The sequence below is a fragment of the Mycteria americana genome, chromosome 5 (assembly GCF_035582795.1).
Source record: "Mycteria americana isolate JAX WOST 10 ecotype Jacksonville Zoo and Gardens chromosome 5, USCA_MyAme_1.0, whole genome shotgun sequence".
NCBI lineage: Eukaryota > Metazoa > Chordata > Aves > Ciconiiformes > Ciconiidae > Mycteria > Mycteria americana.
This window is the reverse complement of record NC_134369.1, coordinates 34,521,561-34,539,704: the sequence shown is the minus strand read 5'-3', so window position 1 is coordinate 34,539,704 and position 18,144 is coordinate 34,521,561. Positions and strand designations below refer to the sequence as shown.

The 18,144-nt window shown below is 37.0% G+C and overlaps 1 protein-coding gene across 17 annotated transcripts in view; it reads left to right on the top strand.

The window, feature by feature from the left end:
- SIPA1L1 (signal induced proliferation associated 1 like 1) overlaps positions 1-18,144 on the top strand; it is a 226,756-nt gene that overhangs the window by 21,203 nt on the left and 187,409 nt on the right. For 9 of the 17 annotated variants that reach the window (XM_075502872.1, XM_075502882.1, XM_075502877.1 and 6 more), the window contains 2 exons: positions 3,283-3,386; positions 14,147-14,279. The exons of 1 other annotated variant lie outside the window; for it this stretch is intronic. The gene's annotated coding sequence lies outside the window, so the exon portion shown is untranslated. The remainder of the gene's footprint in view (positions 1-3,282; positions 3,387-14,146; positions 14,280-18,144) is intronic. 7 more of the 17 variants (XM_075502886.1, XM_075502876.1, XM_075502880.1 and 4 more) reach the window with 1 other exon arrangement.

Below are 18,144 nucleotides of genomic sequence, written 5' to 3'. Positions count from 1 at the left end.
AACTTATTTTTGTAATGCACCTGCACCTTATTTTCTGTAGTCCCAGGCGTGGGCTTTCTAAACTACGATTTGTTCTTTTAAAACAACTTGTAAAAGTGTGCACTGTTCATGAGAGACTGATCTGTGTTAAAACCGCAGTCAAAGCCTTGTCCAGGCCACTTTTTTTTTTAACTGTCAGAGTAGTGAATGTCTACTTTTTTTTTCTTAGTTCACTTTCATATCAGCTTCAGGTGAACATTGACTTCCCTCCCTTTGCTCTTTTCATGTTGCCTGCAGAAAAAAAACATCCACAGTGTTCATGTTTACAAACTTTTAAAAGTTTGAAACTATTAAATGCATTTCTTACAGAGCTGTTCAGGAGCTTCTAAAATAACACTGGAAGTAAAAAGGCTTATCAGCTAAGATGTTAGTATAGGTAATGGTGGCACTTTCTGCTTTTTGATGGATTTTTGTTGCTCAGATTCCTACCCTTACTGTTGAAATAATATTTATTGTAGATGCGGGTCAACTTAAACTCACTAAACTTGTAGCAACCTACTTTTTGGTTTATACATGTAATTCATGAACACTTCAGGAGAAAGCAGCGCTGCATTTTGGGGTGAGGGATCTCTGCCTTAATTTATATGAAATAGGGGTGGCTTTTCTACAGGAAGTTGTGAAGACGTTATTGTTTCTGGGTGAAGGTCTGTCTGGTGTTCTGGATCTTGAAATACAAATGGTATTTGTATTTTGAGGACTGAAGGATTGCAAGATGAAAATAAGAGGAAGGGAAGTAAAAATACTGTTACTTCAGACTTGTCTTTCCTTTATGCGTGAGCTGTTTCATATATGGAATTGCTTGTAGGACAGGTAAGCCAAATAAAACTGCAGTATGGTAAACTTGAATTTTTTTTTTCCTTGCCACTAACTGCATTATTGAACACTTTTTTTTTTTTGTTAAAAACTGGATATTCTTAGTGGCAAAATATTAGAATGGCTAGAAATATTTATGATTTGTATCCTAAGCCAGTCTTTAGTTGGAGAGGGAGGTTTACATATGTGCAGAAATTATTCTAAAACTGCTTTCTGTCATTGTTTTCTTCTAGGACAGTGGTCTACAGCAGATAAACATTTAGTATATGTCTTGATTGGAATATGTGAATTATTAAGTTGGCTCATTTTTGCTTTTGCTAAGAAGGTTGAATCTGAAGATCTCGCTGGCTGTATTTGCATTTCAGTGTATACCAAATGCAGGTTTAATTACAGAAACTAAACCTGCTTTAAAGCAATTGCAGCCAAGGCGAATGCAGTCCTGTTTCTCTGTAGTCCCTAGCTTCCCAACTGGCAAACTGAAAGAAATAATCTAGCAAATTTAAATTTGTTTTAGTTTTTTATTTCCACACCCTCAAAAAAAAAAAAAAAGCCTTAAAAAACCCATAACACCACCTTCCCTCCCAAAAAGCTGACAGGAAAAAAGAGAAATTTCTGGTAAAATGCCTTCTCTGTCTTGGCAATCGTACAAAGTGGCAGTGGTGCTCTTCCTGTGCCCTTGCGCTTGTGGAAGGTTGACTGTGTCTCGCTCTGACAGCACGTGCAATGCTCTTATCAGGGAGTGCCTGGAGAACAGAGGCTCCCAGGCTCTGAGATGCCTCTCACAAAAAGTAATGCATCAGCCTGGATTGAACTGAATGCCTTCTCTGTACATCATGCATGAAACTCTAAGGGATGCCTGTTTTTAAAGTTTCTTACACTTGATCATAAATTTATATTTTTAGTTGCTTGTGACTTCATCGTACTGATCTAAAATTGCTTGAGCAAAAAGGAGAATTGGTTTAGTGCTGGGGAGCAGAAGGCACTAGTGGGGCACTAGTATTTTTTTGCAGAGGGAACATAAGGTTCTGTGGGCAGGTAGTCAGCAATGCTGATGTCTTGTTTTTTTTTTTAAAGCTGATGCTTTTGAAAAGTTGTGTAAGAATTTCTTCAATTAATGAGTTTCATCCTTTTTTGACAATTCTTTGTTTCCATTTTCACTGGTGCGAGAATACATGATACAGAGTACTAGCTTGATTAGTCTTTATTTTAATGTGTTTTAGTAGATAAAACTGAGACTGTTCTTAAAAGCTGAATTCCACTTTGCAGCAGTGCATCCACACTAAGCGAGTGGATCAAACAGTAGTTAACTGAACCATTGGCTAATGACCACTGGAAGGGGAGAGAAGTTAACAGGCAGGAGGGATGTGCTGCTGTTGAACTCTAGACCTGTACCAGGTTGTCTTCTGGTTGAGAGCCTTTACCAAGAAAAAGTGCTACTGATTTGGCATACTGCTTTGTAGTGTGACTGTACTGATCACTGCACATCCTGAAAGATAAACCTTAACTCCAGCCTGCAAAAAGGAGAGGCAAAACGTGATATTAGAACGTGTTCCAGGTATAATGACACTTCTATATTTTTAAATTGAGGCTAATAACAAACATTGTTAATGCTTGTAATTTTCATACTTTATTGTGATAGTGGCTTCCGGTTAAGTTGTATGTAAGAAGCTTCTTGGCTGTATACGTTTGCTGGGACGTAAACATATCATTTTTAGAATTTACTGATTCGCAGTTCTGGTCACAGGTAAAGTACGAGGGAAATTGAGTTACAAAACTTGAAGTAGCTCTGCACATCTAAGGCTGCTGCTGTACCACTGAGAGACTTTGGCAAAGGTCACCTTAAGTATCAGAGGAAGGTTAATTAGGAAAAAAAACCCCAAACACCAAGCGCAAAACTTATTTCTGCTAATAAACGTATGGATCTGGCAAGTTCTCCTGCAGTCTTAAGGTGTCTGTTCCTTTAGCAGAACCAAGTAATTCAGAGCTGTGTTACTCCATGCTTGTTTAAGTTACTGTTGTTACTGTGGGATGCGAATGGGTGATGTTTTCAGCAGGCAAGTGTTCAAATTGATTGTTCAGCTAAAGGATGATATTGCCAAAAGGGCTTTTTGTGTTTTGAACAAATTGCACAAATTGATTCCTTTTGTATACCTAAAGGAATATTGAAGCATATGGTGCATCCATAATTGGACTTGCCATGTAGTCTTATTCATTTTATCAGTTAACTCTGTGAATTGCTTATATGGTTATAACTGTGACTAAAATTTTTCTTGATAAGGTTTTTACAAAAGAGAGAACAAGTTTAGAATACTTACTTTGCAGAAGAAAGGTTTTTGGTTTTTTGGGTTTTTTGGGTTTTTTTTTTTGTGTGTGTGTGTGTCATGATGCTGTTGCCATAAAATCAAATCTCCAACTTTTGATATATTTTAGGTGAAAACCATTCTTTGGACTTGACCAGATATTAGCTCTGACAAGAATGAAAATCTGAAGATTTTTTTTGAACCTACAGCTATCTAAAGGAATTGATGAGCAGGGTAAGAATTCACTTATCTTGTATGAACCTTACTTTTGTGGAAATTTAGCTACTGTAATACAGAATGTGCCACTTCCTGCTGCGTAAGTGGAAAGAACAAAGGAAATTATGAAGGGTAAAGACAGCAGTCAAATTCAGTCATTCTTTGTTCCAGCATAAGGTGAAATATCATCGTTCTGAATACTTAAACCTGGAAAATGGTAGTGGCAGACATGAAGTGCTTTCCACAGTACAGCTATATGGTGGCAGAACACTAAGTTTGTTGAGGAAAAGGAGGTGAATTTTTTGGCATCTGTTCATTTTGAAATCTAAGAATAAAGTGAAGTGCCATGTTGGCTATGAAACCTGGGGGAAGTAGAGTGTTTTTTAAACCAGTTTTAATATACGGAGGTCATAGCAATTACTGAGGAATAACTTCAGGAAGTTGCTTTGGGTTTGAAATATCCTAAAATGGATTTAATTTGAATTTGAAAAGCTTTTTTTTTTCCTTGTCAAATATTAAAGTTTTGCCTGATAATTTTTTGGCATGCAGTAAAAAGCTCACATTGTGAAGAAGCCTGAACAGAAGTGGCTTGTGAACGAAACCTCCTGTTTCTTTTGAAGATGTATTCCACAGTGTATAGTTAAAACATATCTGGATTTTTCTGTGTTACTTCTTATGAATACTTTAGCTTCATAGCTGTAGGTGATTCATTGTAAGTTTCTGACCTTTTGTTCTTGCAGGGTCTATGTTGTTAATGGACTCAAAAGTAAAATGACTTTAAAAAATACATTGTAGGAATTTAGAAGGGTCTTGATGGGTAGGAAGGATCATCCTATGGCAAAATTGACTTAGTACAGTGACTTTATGCTCTAAAGCTCTTACATTTTATTTGGTAGAAATGAAATTCCTGCAATGCAATGCTAACATGGATTTGGCTTAATTCTTCTTTTTGAACATGGAGAGTTTCTGTGCTTGACATGATAGAGCAGGGGAAAGTAATTTGCCTGTGTGCAGCTGGATTTTTTTTCATGGTTCCTAAAACAAGGACAGCTGAGGGAAGAGTAAAGGTGGTTGTAAGATACGCTGTGGTGTTACAGATAAGCTAAGAATAGTTTAGGTCCTCTTTGCTCCTTGCAGATTAGAAAATTATTAGAAATGTTAATAACTTCTTTCCTTAATGCCTTCTTTTGAGGAGTACTTAGGCTCTTCAGTGTAATGAGTTCAGTTTTCCTACCCTAAAATGGTTTATACTTTGTCTTGAATTGCAGTTTGGGCTGTTTTTAATAGAAAGGTATTTTGTGAATTTTCAAAACTTCTTAGGTAATTGCTACCTAATCTAAACTATACAGAGATATTCCTTGTTAATCTGTTGCATGCCAAATGGCCCGTTTTTCTGAATGTTAGTGAGCCAGTCTTATGTGCCCAAAGGAGCAATGTGTGGTTAAGATAGAATATAGTTTTGGGGTTTTTTTATTTGAAAGCTCGAAGCTCATATAAGCACCTAAGACTGAAATGTGCTTAAATGCAGGTTTTGGAGGCCAGGATTTTACTCCTCCTCCTTTACAGTTTTGATTTTGAGAGATGTATCTCCCGAATTTGTTTGTTTGACAGCATAGGAAGGGGACTCCCAACTTAACATAATACACTTAATGATGCCTTATGTGTCAGATCCACAGCTGAAACTGCATTATGACTGTCCTATGTTACTGACAGTGACAGCTTATAGAGCCCTGGCTTTCTGCTCTCTGCTAGGTTTTGCTTCTGGGCCTCCCTCGCAGGTAGTCACTGCTGCACAAGTCATTGAGTCATTTTGCTGTCTCTCTGCCCTCCTCCACCTTGTACGTGCTTGCACAATTGAGAAGGGAGTAGAGAGGCAAGAACCTGCACCAAAAGATTTGCTCATCAAACCACATCCTAAAAACAGTGTGGTAACTGTAGGTGTTTCTGGGTCTTTATAGGTTGCCTTCTCTGAAAGACCAGCAAAGCTAGTAAATGTATTTTTAAAGAGCAGCTAATCAAACTGGAAAAGGAGATCGCTTATCTGAAAATCTCAAAGCTAGTACAACTTTTATTTGTAAAGCAAAAAGAACGTAGGTTGTAACAAATGCAACTTTGTGAGTGTAGTGCAGCTGCTGTCTCATTCTGAGAGAATTCACAGCCGTAACAATTCCCTGTAATTCTTTTGTTTTTATATCCTTTTGCAATGAGGATGTTAATTGAGGCTGCTGTCGGTCTTTTTTGGACACTAGAAACTGGCATGAGACAAAGTCTCTTTCTTTACAGAATATGCAGCTGTTGGATGAGAATAATCTTGTTATGTTTTACGCTGTACTTGAAATCTATAGGTGACAGATTCCTTGGTTCTCCTCCTCCCTCCCCCCCGCGTTGGGGTGCATCACTCCTTTCATTTCTGAGTGCAATTCTGGGGGGGAACCCCACCTAAATACCTGAGACGAGTGATATTTTTTATGAATTTTCTGTGTGTTCCTGTAATGAAACTTACTGCTCTGCTTTTTTTCTCTCCTCTTTCAAATCTGTGTGAACAATGGCATGGGTATCACTGCCAGCTCTGTGCATGGCAGATTGCATTCCAACAGGTGTGTTGTTTTTGTTTTCCTGGCATTTATTTTGCAATTTAGTATGAACATAATACTTTAGGTCTGTGTTTCAGTCTAGTTCAAACAAGTTCAGCTCAAGTAGTGGTTGAGTTGTGGTTTTGATGGAATGATTGTTTGGCAAGCTTTGTCCGTAAACACTTTGGCGCTTTCAGCACATAATATTTTGGGGCAGCCATAGTGCAATTGCATAATCTTAAATTATGTGCTTTACAAATAAGAGATGTTTATAAGGATTGAATGCAAGCCTTGAGCAGTTGAAAATTTGGTGCATGAAAAAGAATCCGACTTCTTGTCAGTATCCCAGGCTTTATTTTAAAAACTTTTTTTTCATTACATGCATAGTTCAACCTACTATGAATTTTCTGATGATACAGGAATGTGTGGGGTTTGTTTCAGGTTTGTAGGGGCTCCCTAATGAAGTATGTTGTTCATCTTTGGTTGCTAGTCTGTAATTTCAGGTGACTCATTTGTGACCCTTGTGACATTCCACACCCATCCCCTGCCCCAAATGGTGGCTAGAAAAGTTTGATTTAATAAGAGAAAGTTCTGGTAGCATCCAGGAAATGCTGAGTAGTGTATGTACTGAAAAATGAGAGAACAACACTTCTTTTGATAATCTATAGTCAAAAGAGCTATTATCAAAAGATCTATAATATCTTTTGATAATATTTTCATAATCTTTAGATGCTTATTAATCAAAACTATTTTACATATATTGGTTTCGGGCACTGTTAAATCTAAGCCTTAAATGCTTCTAAAACTGTACCTAAGAGCTCCCCCCCCTTTTTTTCTTTAATATGAGGGGGAAAATGTAAGAAATGCTATATTACAAGCAGTTATTTTTACAGTGTTCTACTAGCTTCAGGACTGCCAGCATTGGAGATGACAGATTTGGGGTGTTATATTAAAAAGTGCCTGATCTTCCATGGATTTGCTTCTTGAATCAAACTATAATTCTGGCCTTGATGTTGCCCTGCGGTCACAATTACATATTGCGGAGAAAAAAAATTGCTCTTAATCAGAGTTTAAAAAAAACTTCTCTTACTAGGATTTCATCAATCCTTGTATACCATGGAAGACTATTTCCTGCTTGTGTTCATGATTTTAGCTGTCTGTCTCTATTTTCTTTAAAATCCCTCTAAAGCCATATTTGTCCATAATTTTTGTTTGTATGGAAGCTGTGCTGTTATCTCTGATTGTTCAAAAAGATAATAGAAGGAGTAGAGAAAAAGTGACAATGAGAGTGACAAACAGTAGTCAAGAAGAACCGTGGTAGATTGTAGTGATTGATTTCTGTTTTGTTTTCCTTTCTAAAATATCCCAGTTCTTTTCACTTGCCTTTTGATGGTGTAAAGCTGATATTTTTGGTGAATTATCCATAGTGACTTCAAGTCTCTTTCTGAAGGGTTAACAACAAACGTGAAGCCTGTTAATATGTAGATTCACTTGAGGTTATTTTTCCATTCCTATTGCATTTATTGCCAATGGATTTCATCTAATATTTTACGTCACAATCAGTCCATCACTGTGCAAACCTTCTGTAACTATCCACGGTGACTTTCAGACAAGATTATTCTCACTAATTCTGAATCTGAATCTCGAACTTTTTAGCTTTGCAAAGTTTATGGAAGTTCCTGTATGACAGTTTACTCCATGCTGATGCATATGTTCATGAGCATAGGTCCAAGTGTAGATACTTGAGAAAGGTTATCAGTGCATCATCCTCTTCTCTTCTTTTTCCCCTGGTCACCATTTAAAAAAGCTTTTTGCTTCTGCTTGTCTTCCACTTCATGTTTGTTGATCAGTTATAATTTCCAGGTAATTTTTCTCTCTCTCATCTTATGAGAATTTGGTTTCTTTAAGACCTTTTGATGAGAGATCTTGCTGAGAGCTTCTCCTAAACTTCCATGTGTATTCTTGAACTTTTCAGACGTATTACATTGAATAGTTTTTGTATGCTCATTATCTCCTTTAGCAAATCCTAAATGGTCGGACTTCTCTTTATGGAAATTGGAGTGCTTTACTGTATACCTTATTGTAAAGAAAGATGATGTTTTCCTTTGAACAGGCGAGTAAAGTAAGGTGAATAATAAAGAGTATCTCTAGCAGAGCCAAAAGGCACACCTTGTAGTTGTGGCAATGGCATGAGATAACTCTGAATGCGTTTTAACCTGTTGCATTATGCTGCCTTAAACCCAAGCTGCTGCACAGTAAAACTGGAAATATTTGAAAGACACACATTCCCTGCCAATTGTGAAGCAACCACACCCTGACTTGTTTGCTACACTTATGAAGGTGCATTTTTAATATATTGTAAACAGTTCCTCATGGTTGCTGTGTAATAAGAAGGTGATTTAATGAAGTTTCTGAAAGGAGCAAGTACTGTAAATCTCAGCTTTACTTAACAGGTTCTTTTGTTTGAACACTAAACTGTTGAATAAAATAACGCAACTGCAGTTAAGTTTAACTGTGTGTGTAGTACTGCGATATAGCTGAGGCAGCTCTTTGTGCCTGTTCCCTGCGGGCAGGTGGTGGGGAAGTCTCCCGGGGTGCTGCCTTCCCTGAACCCTCTTCCTCACCCCCTCGCTGGCTGGATAAATCAGTATGCTGCAAATACACAGGTGTATTTTAGACCTGTCGGTATCCCAGTAGCTGGTTGATGGTCAGAGCTGTACTATGTAGAGAGGTGGCTAGTATGCATGTTTTGAGAGCCAGTATAGTAATGTGAAATAATAATTTGCAGTGGATTTTGGGGCTATCTGAGAGGCATCATGTTACATTTTGGATAGCAAGGGGAAGATGCTCAGAATAATTCTAGTCTGTTTGCATTCAGAAGTATTTCTCTGAGACTTCTAGATAACATATAGAAAAGGAAGTCTCTGTTGGCTGGGCTCTGGGGTTGCAAAATGCCAAATATAATACTTGTGAAGTAGTACACGAATGAAGTTGTTTCTGATAGTGTCTCAAGTGATATATGTTAATTCTAGAATGATATTCTGGAAAATCACATAGTAATCCTAATGTAATTAGTGTTTCATGGATGATAATGTTCTGCTTAAGTTCATTTTGCTTTTGAAAATTAATTGCAAGTACAGTATGATGCTCTGTGATACTTACTTCTGAGATAAGTCTGTTCTTTTGTATTGCAGAAAAAAATTATATGACTACAAGATAAACCAAACAAATCCTCCAAAGTTTCATGTTGGTATCCATAAAGAGAAAAATGCTATTTTCTGACCTGTTTTTGGGCATGAAATCATGGGAATAACAAGGACACTTACTGCTTTTAGTTGTACCCAAGAATGCAGTGTTTTGGGGTTTTTTGGGTTTGGTGTTTTTTTTTTTTTTGTGGCCAGTAGCTTCTACCAAAGCATCTAGTCTTTTATTTCTAGGTGCTTTTATAGTTAGAAAATAGCGCCTGATGGAGAAAATATGTAAGGGTTGTTTTCTCAAGATGTGCTCATAATTGTTGCTCAGTAGTAGAATAAGGAGATCTTTGTAATATAATAATGCCTCTTCTGTTGTTGTGTAGGTTCCCGTGGTATTTCTTTTACCAGTCTTGTTACCTTGAAATGAATTCTTATATCCCAAATCGTTGTTGCAGATAGTCAGGAAGCATACATTTTTGGTTTTGAAGTTCTTTGCTGCTTTAAGGGATCAGTCAAACCTTTTTTGATGGCAGCTCAAGTGCTAGAACACAAAATGGCAGCTTCCATAAAAATGTGCGAGCTCATTCAACTGCTGTGAAGTGACCAAATGTGGTTCTGTCTGAAGCCTGGAGAAGATAGGAAACAGTCTAACTGGACATGTCATTCTTCTGTGCACTTGCATGCCTTCAGTTTATCTGCTTTATGTTTTGATTACTGCTTGTCCTTTGCTACATTCCGTACCCAGGTAGGTCCTGGGACTCTGCTGTATGTAGTTCAACAGATGGTAGTTTAGAAGAGTTGGTGGTTTCAGCATCTAAGAATCCGCCTCAGCTTTCATAAGGTGAGGTGGTCTGCAGGTAAATGATAAATCTACCTACAATACTTGAATATTTTAGTATTATGAAAGTGTGTGTGTGGGGGGAAAACCCCACCAAAAAACTCTTACAGATGCGTTTCCATAATTAAATACTAGCTCTCTTGTATCTACCTTTTATTTTGAAATTGATGGTTATAAGGTTCTTAAGATATTTATTGCCACTGACTTGCTCTGCTGATGCTAATTGTTAGTGAAGACAACTTGTGAATAGGGAGGTGACACGTAAGCCACAGGCTGACCATAAACTGCAAGCTGACCATAAAGAACCGAAAATAATCTGTGAATTAACTGCTTCAGCCAGGAAGTTACTGGGAGGCAAAACGGTCCCTCCAAAGTACCTGGCTGCAATTATTTCTTGAAACAGAACAGCTTTAGGTGATCTAGGAGAATATGAAATTTAAGAAGTTGCGTGCTATTCCTGGATTTTGAGTAAAGCCCTACTATCATTGATGAATATTTACTGTATTTTCATATGCACAAAACCCCCCACCTTCTCCCCTGTTATAAAGAGCAGTACTACTTTCTGCTATTTATTGCTTGTTAAACGTTGCAGGAGGAATTATAGAGTGTGATATGACTAACCTATGTTAGAAATAGTTAAAACCATAGCTGTATAGTGGTTCTTCACTGATAAAAGAACAACTTAAATGTATTTCTCTTTGTTGTAATTAGCTTAATGTAAGTAATTACATTTCCGTTACACTTCTGTTTTTAAAACTCAGATTATTGTAGAAGCAGTATTATCTCAGTATGCCATGTTACTGTGTGTAATGAGCTATAATAAGAAAACAAAATTCTAATTTTGAAACTATATCCAAGAAGACTTTTCTTAGCATTTGGAGTTTTGTGTGCCAGTGAAGAGATTTCAGCAAGCATTTGTAGATGAGGAAGACATTTGTTAATGGATTTGGGAATAAAAATATTTTGAAATGAATTCTGGTAATCTGAGGCATCCCTGACACATTCAGGAAAACAAATAAATATAATGTCTGTACATTTTAATTGTGGATGGGATCAAGCCTCACTAGATAAGTGATCATGGCAGTTGAAACTACATGGGGTTTAGCATTGGAGTTGAATCTCTGTGGGCTGCCTGGTGCAGAACAGTGTATTTATTTAATGAATGGTTCTATTTCTGAACTTCCCTTGGCAAGTTGCAGTCGGCTAGTGAGGTTGAAAGGTTTTAGTATAACAATTTTTATCTTCTAAAAGTACACATTAAATTTTAGGGATAGCTTGTAAGAATCTGAAATTGGGAAGTTGGTAAAACAGAAAATAGTGTTTCTTCCCAAAATGTTTTTGAAGTAGTCCACTTATGAAAAAATTATAAACACATAAAAATCATAAGACTTGAAGCCTGCTAAGCATATATGACTCATGTCCACTGATAATCAGGAAGAGCTCTGATATTTCAACATCTCATCTGTATACTCTACTAAGGCCTCCTGACTTCTTAAGAAAAGCAGCATTGTATTCTCAGATTCCTGGAAAGGTTTCATTATCAGACGGATTTAAAAGCAAAACTTTGTTGCCATAACCAATTAATCTGCCAAAGATTATTTCTGTTGTTGTTTTTATTGTACTCCATAACAAATTATTTTGAGATCAGTGCTGGTAGTAAGAATTCCAATTTTAGACTTGTTTCATTTTTTAGACTTTGCATTTCTAGGGTAGGTGAGGTTTTTTTATTTGAAACTTTGAAATGGTTGTAACAGCCTCACAAATTTTTTTTTCTTATTTCTGAGGGAGAATTTTCAAATATCTTTTAATCTTGAGTATGCAAATAGTTGAATGATTTGTTATAGTGATTTTTATTTACAATTGTATGTTTGCTCTGATGAATGTCTTAACTTGTATTTTGCCAAATATGAGTTATTTTATTGTTCCCTTTTGTTAAAAATGGCTTTTCACTACTTTTTTTAAAAAAATATAACCCATAAACAGAAAGCTGATCTCACAAAAAAGTGTTAGGACCTTTTAAGTCCACTTGTTGCCACAGCATAATTGCAAATATACAGATATTTACACAAGGAAGTTTTGAGTTGATGAGAGTTCTACGTGGATAATGAGCAGAAGACTGTTTTAATGTGTCATACAACTGTGGTGATGTATGCTGTGAGCTTTCATTTATTGCCCTAGTTTATCACTGCCTGCCTTCTCTTTGTGGGGAACACAGTCCTACATTTTGCATGGTAATTTTTTTTACTTTGCAGTGTAGGGTAGGGGTAGAAGATGTTTTGGAGCCAAATAGTTTGATCCAGATTCAATTAGCTTATAGGTACGTAAAAACCAGATACAAATTTAAAACAGCAAAGTTCAATTAACAAAGAGAATGTGTGTGCTTGTGTGGGTTTTTTTAATTATTTCTACCAGTTTCTAGAAGAATGATAGGAACAAGAAGTAATGCAAAACAGCGGGATAACTTGGTTCACGTGCTAAACATTATTCCACCAAGGCCAGCTTCTACATTATTATAACCATGTATATTATTATAAGCATACATAACAATGTATTTTATATATGTGTATATGCATATTTCAGAGTGCTTATGGTCTTCATACTGTAGAAAAGAGTTGCTGCAGATGGTACCTATAAAGGTTATTTACTCTCATGTCTGGTAATGAGTCTGTTTCATCAAAGAAGTCCATTAGTTCCTGAAAATAGTATCTGCCCATAGTAATCTGAGTAGCAAAGTCCATCTAATAGCTTGAGCTATGAGTTAAGCTTGCAGCTGCGTGGAAGTAGTGGATTTCAGGGAGTCAGCTTTTGAGGAGTCGGGGAATAGAAGATGGTGCGTCTCTTACTGTGTTTTGTTCAACGTTTCTATACACTGCTACTAATGGTCCTATCGAAGTATGTAGGCAAAAGATGAGCTGAGCTGAAAAACTTTTATAACTTACTATGCATTTATAAGGGGAAAAAATTAATGCACAGACCTCCGGTGCTGTTCGTTCTTTCTTTCTGCTCAAGATACAATTCCTCATCTGTTTCCAATGTCAAAGAATAGAGAAAGAGCTTTGAGAGCAATAATTACTTGAAGGCATGTGAGAGAAATATCTTGGACTGGAATCTTCAGCCTATTTTTGCTCATCCTGTCCATGAGTGGTTTCTGTATTTTCTTCATTCTTTAGTGGTTTTTTCCAGTTAAAATTGAAGTGTGGGGCGATACAAACTCTGTAAATTCTTTCTTTTGAATTACAAGGCCTTTGAAGACTTTTGGTTTCTCATCAAGAGAAATGAGTTTTAAGAGTATGAATTCTGGTGCTTGCATACATTTTACATACTAGGCTTCACTTTGGGGCAATATTTTACTGGCATCAGTCACTGCATAGCACAGAGCTGCCTTGTGAGGAGCACTGACTTCTTTGTAGCCTGCCAAGAAGTGTATGTGGGTTGGCAGCATGAACGCCATCCTTTGGATGAAATTTTTTGATGCCAGGATTAAGCCACAAAAAGTGGAAGGAAAAAACAATACTGAGAGTGTTATTTTAAAAAAATATATAAATAAGTTAGTCTTTCAGTATAGAAATGCTGAAAAATAAAAGCCAACAGTTGCTTGATGTTTCTTCACATTTAGACACTTTAACCTTTTCCAAAACATTTTGAAATATGTGGATGATTTCTTTCAAAAAAAAAAAAAATTAAGCATTTCAGTAGTGTACTGAGCAAGCAGGAAATTTTGAAAGTGAATGTTACCTAGTTCTATTAAGTTCTTTGGCTACTGTCTTTAAGTAGAATTCTAGAGTTATTAGATGCTTTGCAATTCAGCGTTTGGTTTCCAATCTCAAGAGGGAATAATACTAAAGTCATTGCGTTCCTCGAGCCAAAGTTTTGCGGTAGTTGTATAATGCAGTTACAGTTTGTGAGCACAAAAGATGGGGTGAAGGGCAAATCATGTAAGTTATTTCGTGAATGCAATGGGATTTGAAATGTCTGAGAATATAATGTTTTCATTAAATATCCCATTTCCTCCTACATAGTTTTCCAGCACAGATTCTGATTTCCCTAGTGGAAACGCATTGTTCTGAAACCACGAGCAAAAAAGTAATTTAGCTAAAATTTGGCGAAGAGTCCTAAAATTAAGTTTAAAAACCTGTATTGAAAATGAGATCTGATCTTTGTGGTATGTTACAGAACTGACTGATTCCAGACCTTCTTTAAATGTGCATCGTGTTCAAAAGGCAACTCCCACAGCGCGTGCAGTTGGAGAACGTCCTGTGTAGTTTTGGTTTCAGCCAAAGATAAAAACCAGGATCCCATGCGTAAGGTGAGGCTTCGTGGTGGAGGCAACATAAAATTGCGCTGCTGCTACATAATTTCTTTCTGCTGAAGCATTCTACTTCCTTTCTTGTGATAGTACTAATATATTGGCATATAGACAGACAGTGAATCAGGTCAGCTCATGAATCTGCACAGACTTTCTTTTTTTTGACTTTTTTTTTTTTTTTTTTTTTTTTGCTTCTTGGCCAGAGCAGCAAAGTGATCCAACTTGCTGCTTGCTACGTACTAGTGTGGACACAAGGGAGGATTGAAATTGTGTGGTTGAGACACAGCATCTTCTGCCAACCGATGCAGTGTTGGATGGTCTTAATGCAGTTGTGAAATTTCAGTATTTTACTGCTTATGGTGTCAGAATTTTGCTTTTGCATATCTTCTTAATATAGTAAAATAACCTAGCTATATAAAAATTAAATCTAATTAGTTTAACTGTATTCTGAAATCTTTTTAGAAAAGTTTCCAGCTTCTGAATAGCTCTTTTCCTTCCTTCCTTTTTCTCCTTTATAAAAACAATCTGAACTATTTTCTGCAGTTTTGTTGCATCAACTTCCTTTCTGTGTCTGATCATTATTTCCAGAGAGCAGAGAACTATGACAGGTTAGTGTGTTTTTTGATTTTAAGAAGTTCATCAGACAAGAAAGCACTGTATCGCTGTTAGGGACTATGGAATTAAAGTTAAAAAGTAAAAAGTATGTTTTTCATTTTAAAGTAGTGATAAACACAGCATATCATCACAAAAGAGATCTATTATTTTGTGCTGATGACAGTGTATTTTTGAGGGAATGTATTCAAGTAAAAGTAATGTAAAAGAATTGTATCAAAATCATAATCGCTTTTGAAAAGCATAGAGCATTTTCTGCATATTCTTTATTTTTTTCATATTCCTGTTTGGTATTTTGTTTTGCTTGCTATACCTCCTAAAAGATTACTGTATTACACCTTCCCTAAACACTAAATGTTGCTTTTTATAAAGTGCATTGTGTAACTTGTTTGTTCCTTGGCTTCCTTATGGAAAGGATGTCCTGTATTTGTTTACATTTGTGGACTGCCATACTTTGTTGTCAATTTTGTGAATGCCGTTGCATTTAGTGTTCTCATGCTTTTTACCTTATGATAAAAAGATTGATGATAGTTATTGGACTGTTCCTTATTACAGATGGTTTGAAATGAGAGCTAAACTTAAAACTAGAAGTAAATGTGAAGTTAGCAAATCTTTCTGAAATGAGTAGTGTGTTAGACTGGGGTGGGGGGTGTGTGTGTGTTTAGAATGGGCACGCATCGGCTGCGGAAAGAAAGGTGTAAAGCAGACAAAAAGTCACAACGTGTAAGTATTGTTAAGGGAAGGAGGCTCTTGTGTAGGGGCCCTGGGTGACCGGGGCAAGCAGGCGCAACTGTGTTGCGGTAATATTGGATGTGCATCCGCCTTCTTTCCTGTTTATATTCTCAAAAAAAGGTGATCGGGCTATTCAGTAGAGGTTCTTTTAGGCACCAGGTATGCTCATTTGGAAAGTAAGAATGGCAGAATGTCTCTGGGTTTGTGTCATTTTCTCTATGCCTTGCTTCCAAGTGGGTGGTTATCAGGAAATCTTGCAGTCCTGTGTCTGGTAGAGATAAGAGTAAAGCATGAGTGCTGGGAAACAGTTTAAGTCACTTAAGTGAAATTTAACTTGAGATGCAGCTTTAGAAAAAATGGCCATATGCTGAAAAATGTCAACACATGTTCATAGAAATGAGTAATTATGAAGTGGAACTTGACTTAGTCTCCCTTAATGTTCATATTCGTTTAAAAAACATACAGTTACTTTTTCTAAAGTAAATTGCTAAAGTTTGTTTGTCCAGCCCTTTAGATAACCAAATCTTGGGGCTGATACAGAATAGCACATTATCGGGCTGTGAAATAGAAAAGATGGGGATGATTTGTAAATGAATATGCTAAAAATAATTTTCCAGAGTGTAGACATGAGTGCTACTGTGAAGATGGTGCAGATGCTCGTAATTGGATTATTGAACATGATATATTCTTATCCTATTTAAAAAAATGGCAATGAAATGTGCTCAGTTACTGGTGTTGAATGCACTGTTGCATTAGGAATTCAGTTATTTCTCTCAGTTTAGGAGCATCTAGGCCTTTAGTTTGTCACAGAGCTAAAAGGACTAAAGTGGCTTTTGGATGGTGTGGCACAGACAGGGCTATATCCAGTGTTAACTGGCCTCTGTGTTGGTGTGGAAGGGCGCTAGCTGCTCTCTCTTTTTTTTTTTTTTTTTAAACTTTTTCTCCCCAAAGTATTCATAACAGACCATTTGCTGTGAAAGCTACTGCCTGTTTTGGAACTGGAGGCAAGAGGTTTGTCTTTGCATAGTAGCTCACTCATAACTGAATGTTGGTATTTTCTACAGGTCTTGTGAGACTCTACCTGCAAATAGATAAGGAGCAGTGAGGAGTGACAGAAGGACTGGATGTTTAGGCTTGTTCTAAGATGCTTGTGTTCATAAATACTTCTTGTTTCCTTGGGTTTCTCATGTCTTATCATGTTTTAACTGCATTTTGATTTATTATAAAAAATATTTCTAAAATCTCAGTTGGCATATTGTATCTTCAGCTGCAATGCTAGCTATTTAATAATAGCTTGGACTACAGTGTAATGAATGTTGTAAATTTTATTATGCGTTTTTTGAAGTTTTATTAATTTGTTCACCTTCTTTGTCAGGTCACCATAAAGAAAAGGGTGTTGCCTTTTAATTTTAAGTTTAATATCTGGTAAATTACTTTTAGGCATGTGGTTCTTTTTAAAGTATAAAACATTATAGAATGGTGAAAAGGGGAGTTTGTCTCTACAAAGCTTTATTAGAGACTACTTTCTGCCTGTCTTGAGAAAATTTTATGAAGGTGGGAGGGATGATGCGAAGTAGTTTGAAGTGTTGGATACTTTCATTAGCGTTACCCTACAATTCTTCATCTTACACCTTTGCGCAGGTGAGATGTCTACACCTGTTGGTGCATGCCATCGCAGTATGACTTCTCAAATTCTCACAGAAAAACACCATATTGAGGCAGACCAAAGGTGGCTTTGAGAAAGGCCCTGTGGTTGTCCCACCACCAAATAGTTCCCCCTCCCCATCTTGCCAGTTTCAGCCGCAGGGATTGTGTGAGTGCCGTCTGTCTGAGATAGGCTGGCTTGGCTCTTTGCCTAACCTGCCTGGCTGATTTTGCCCTTAGTAAGTTAGGTCTCACTCGTATCATCCTTGCCTGTAAGCAAGTAGTTTGGGATATTAATATCTCCAGCTAAACTGACCGTGTACAAAACAAGTTTGCCGGCGACCTGGATTTGCACGGTAAGGTTTGGTTAGGTTTTTCCTCTGCTCTTCTGCCTTGAGTAGGTGGTTCTTCAAATGCCTGCTCTGTAGGGCACAACATGACAACCAAGGTCTCTCTCATTACATGCAGAGGTGACAATAGCATGTCTAAGGAAGACAGCGAAGTGCCTTGTTTTCAAAAGACAACCTTTGTCTTCTACTGCTTTCACATGCAGGGGATGGATTTGATGTTCCCAATTATTCATTTTATGTAGTGTTAATTGATTAATATTAGAATGGTTCAGAGAATGGTTTGGGTTGGAAGGGACCCTTAAAGGCCCCAAATATTCATCAGAATATTGCTGAAATGGAGTCTGGGTTTGTTGTACAGGTGTTTTCACTGTGGTGCGCTTTCAAGGAAAGGAAGGGGCTGAAATCTTAACTTTCTTTTCAGCGAAGCTAGTGTCCTTTTGTGGCATATTTGGTTCCTACAAATCTTAGCGTGCATTGCTGGGCTTGAGCGCTTCTTTTAGCCAGCCTGGTTTTTAGCAGCACTGTTG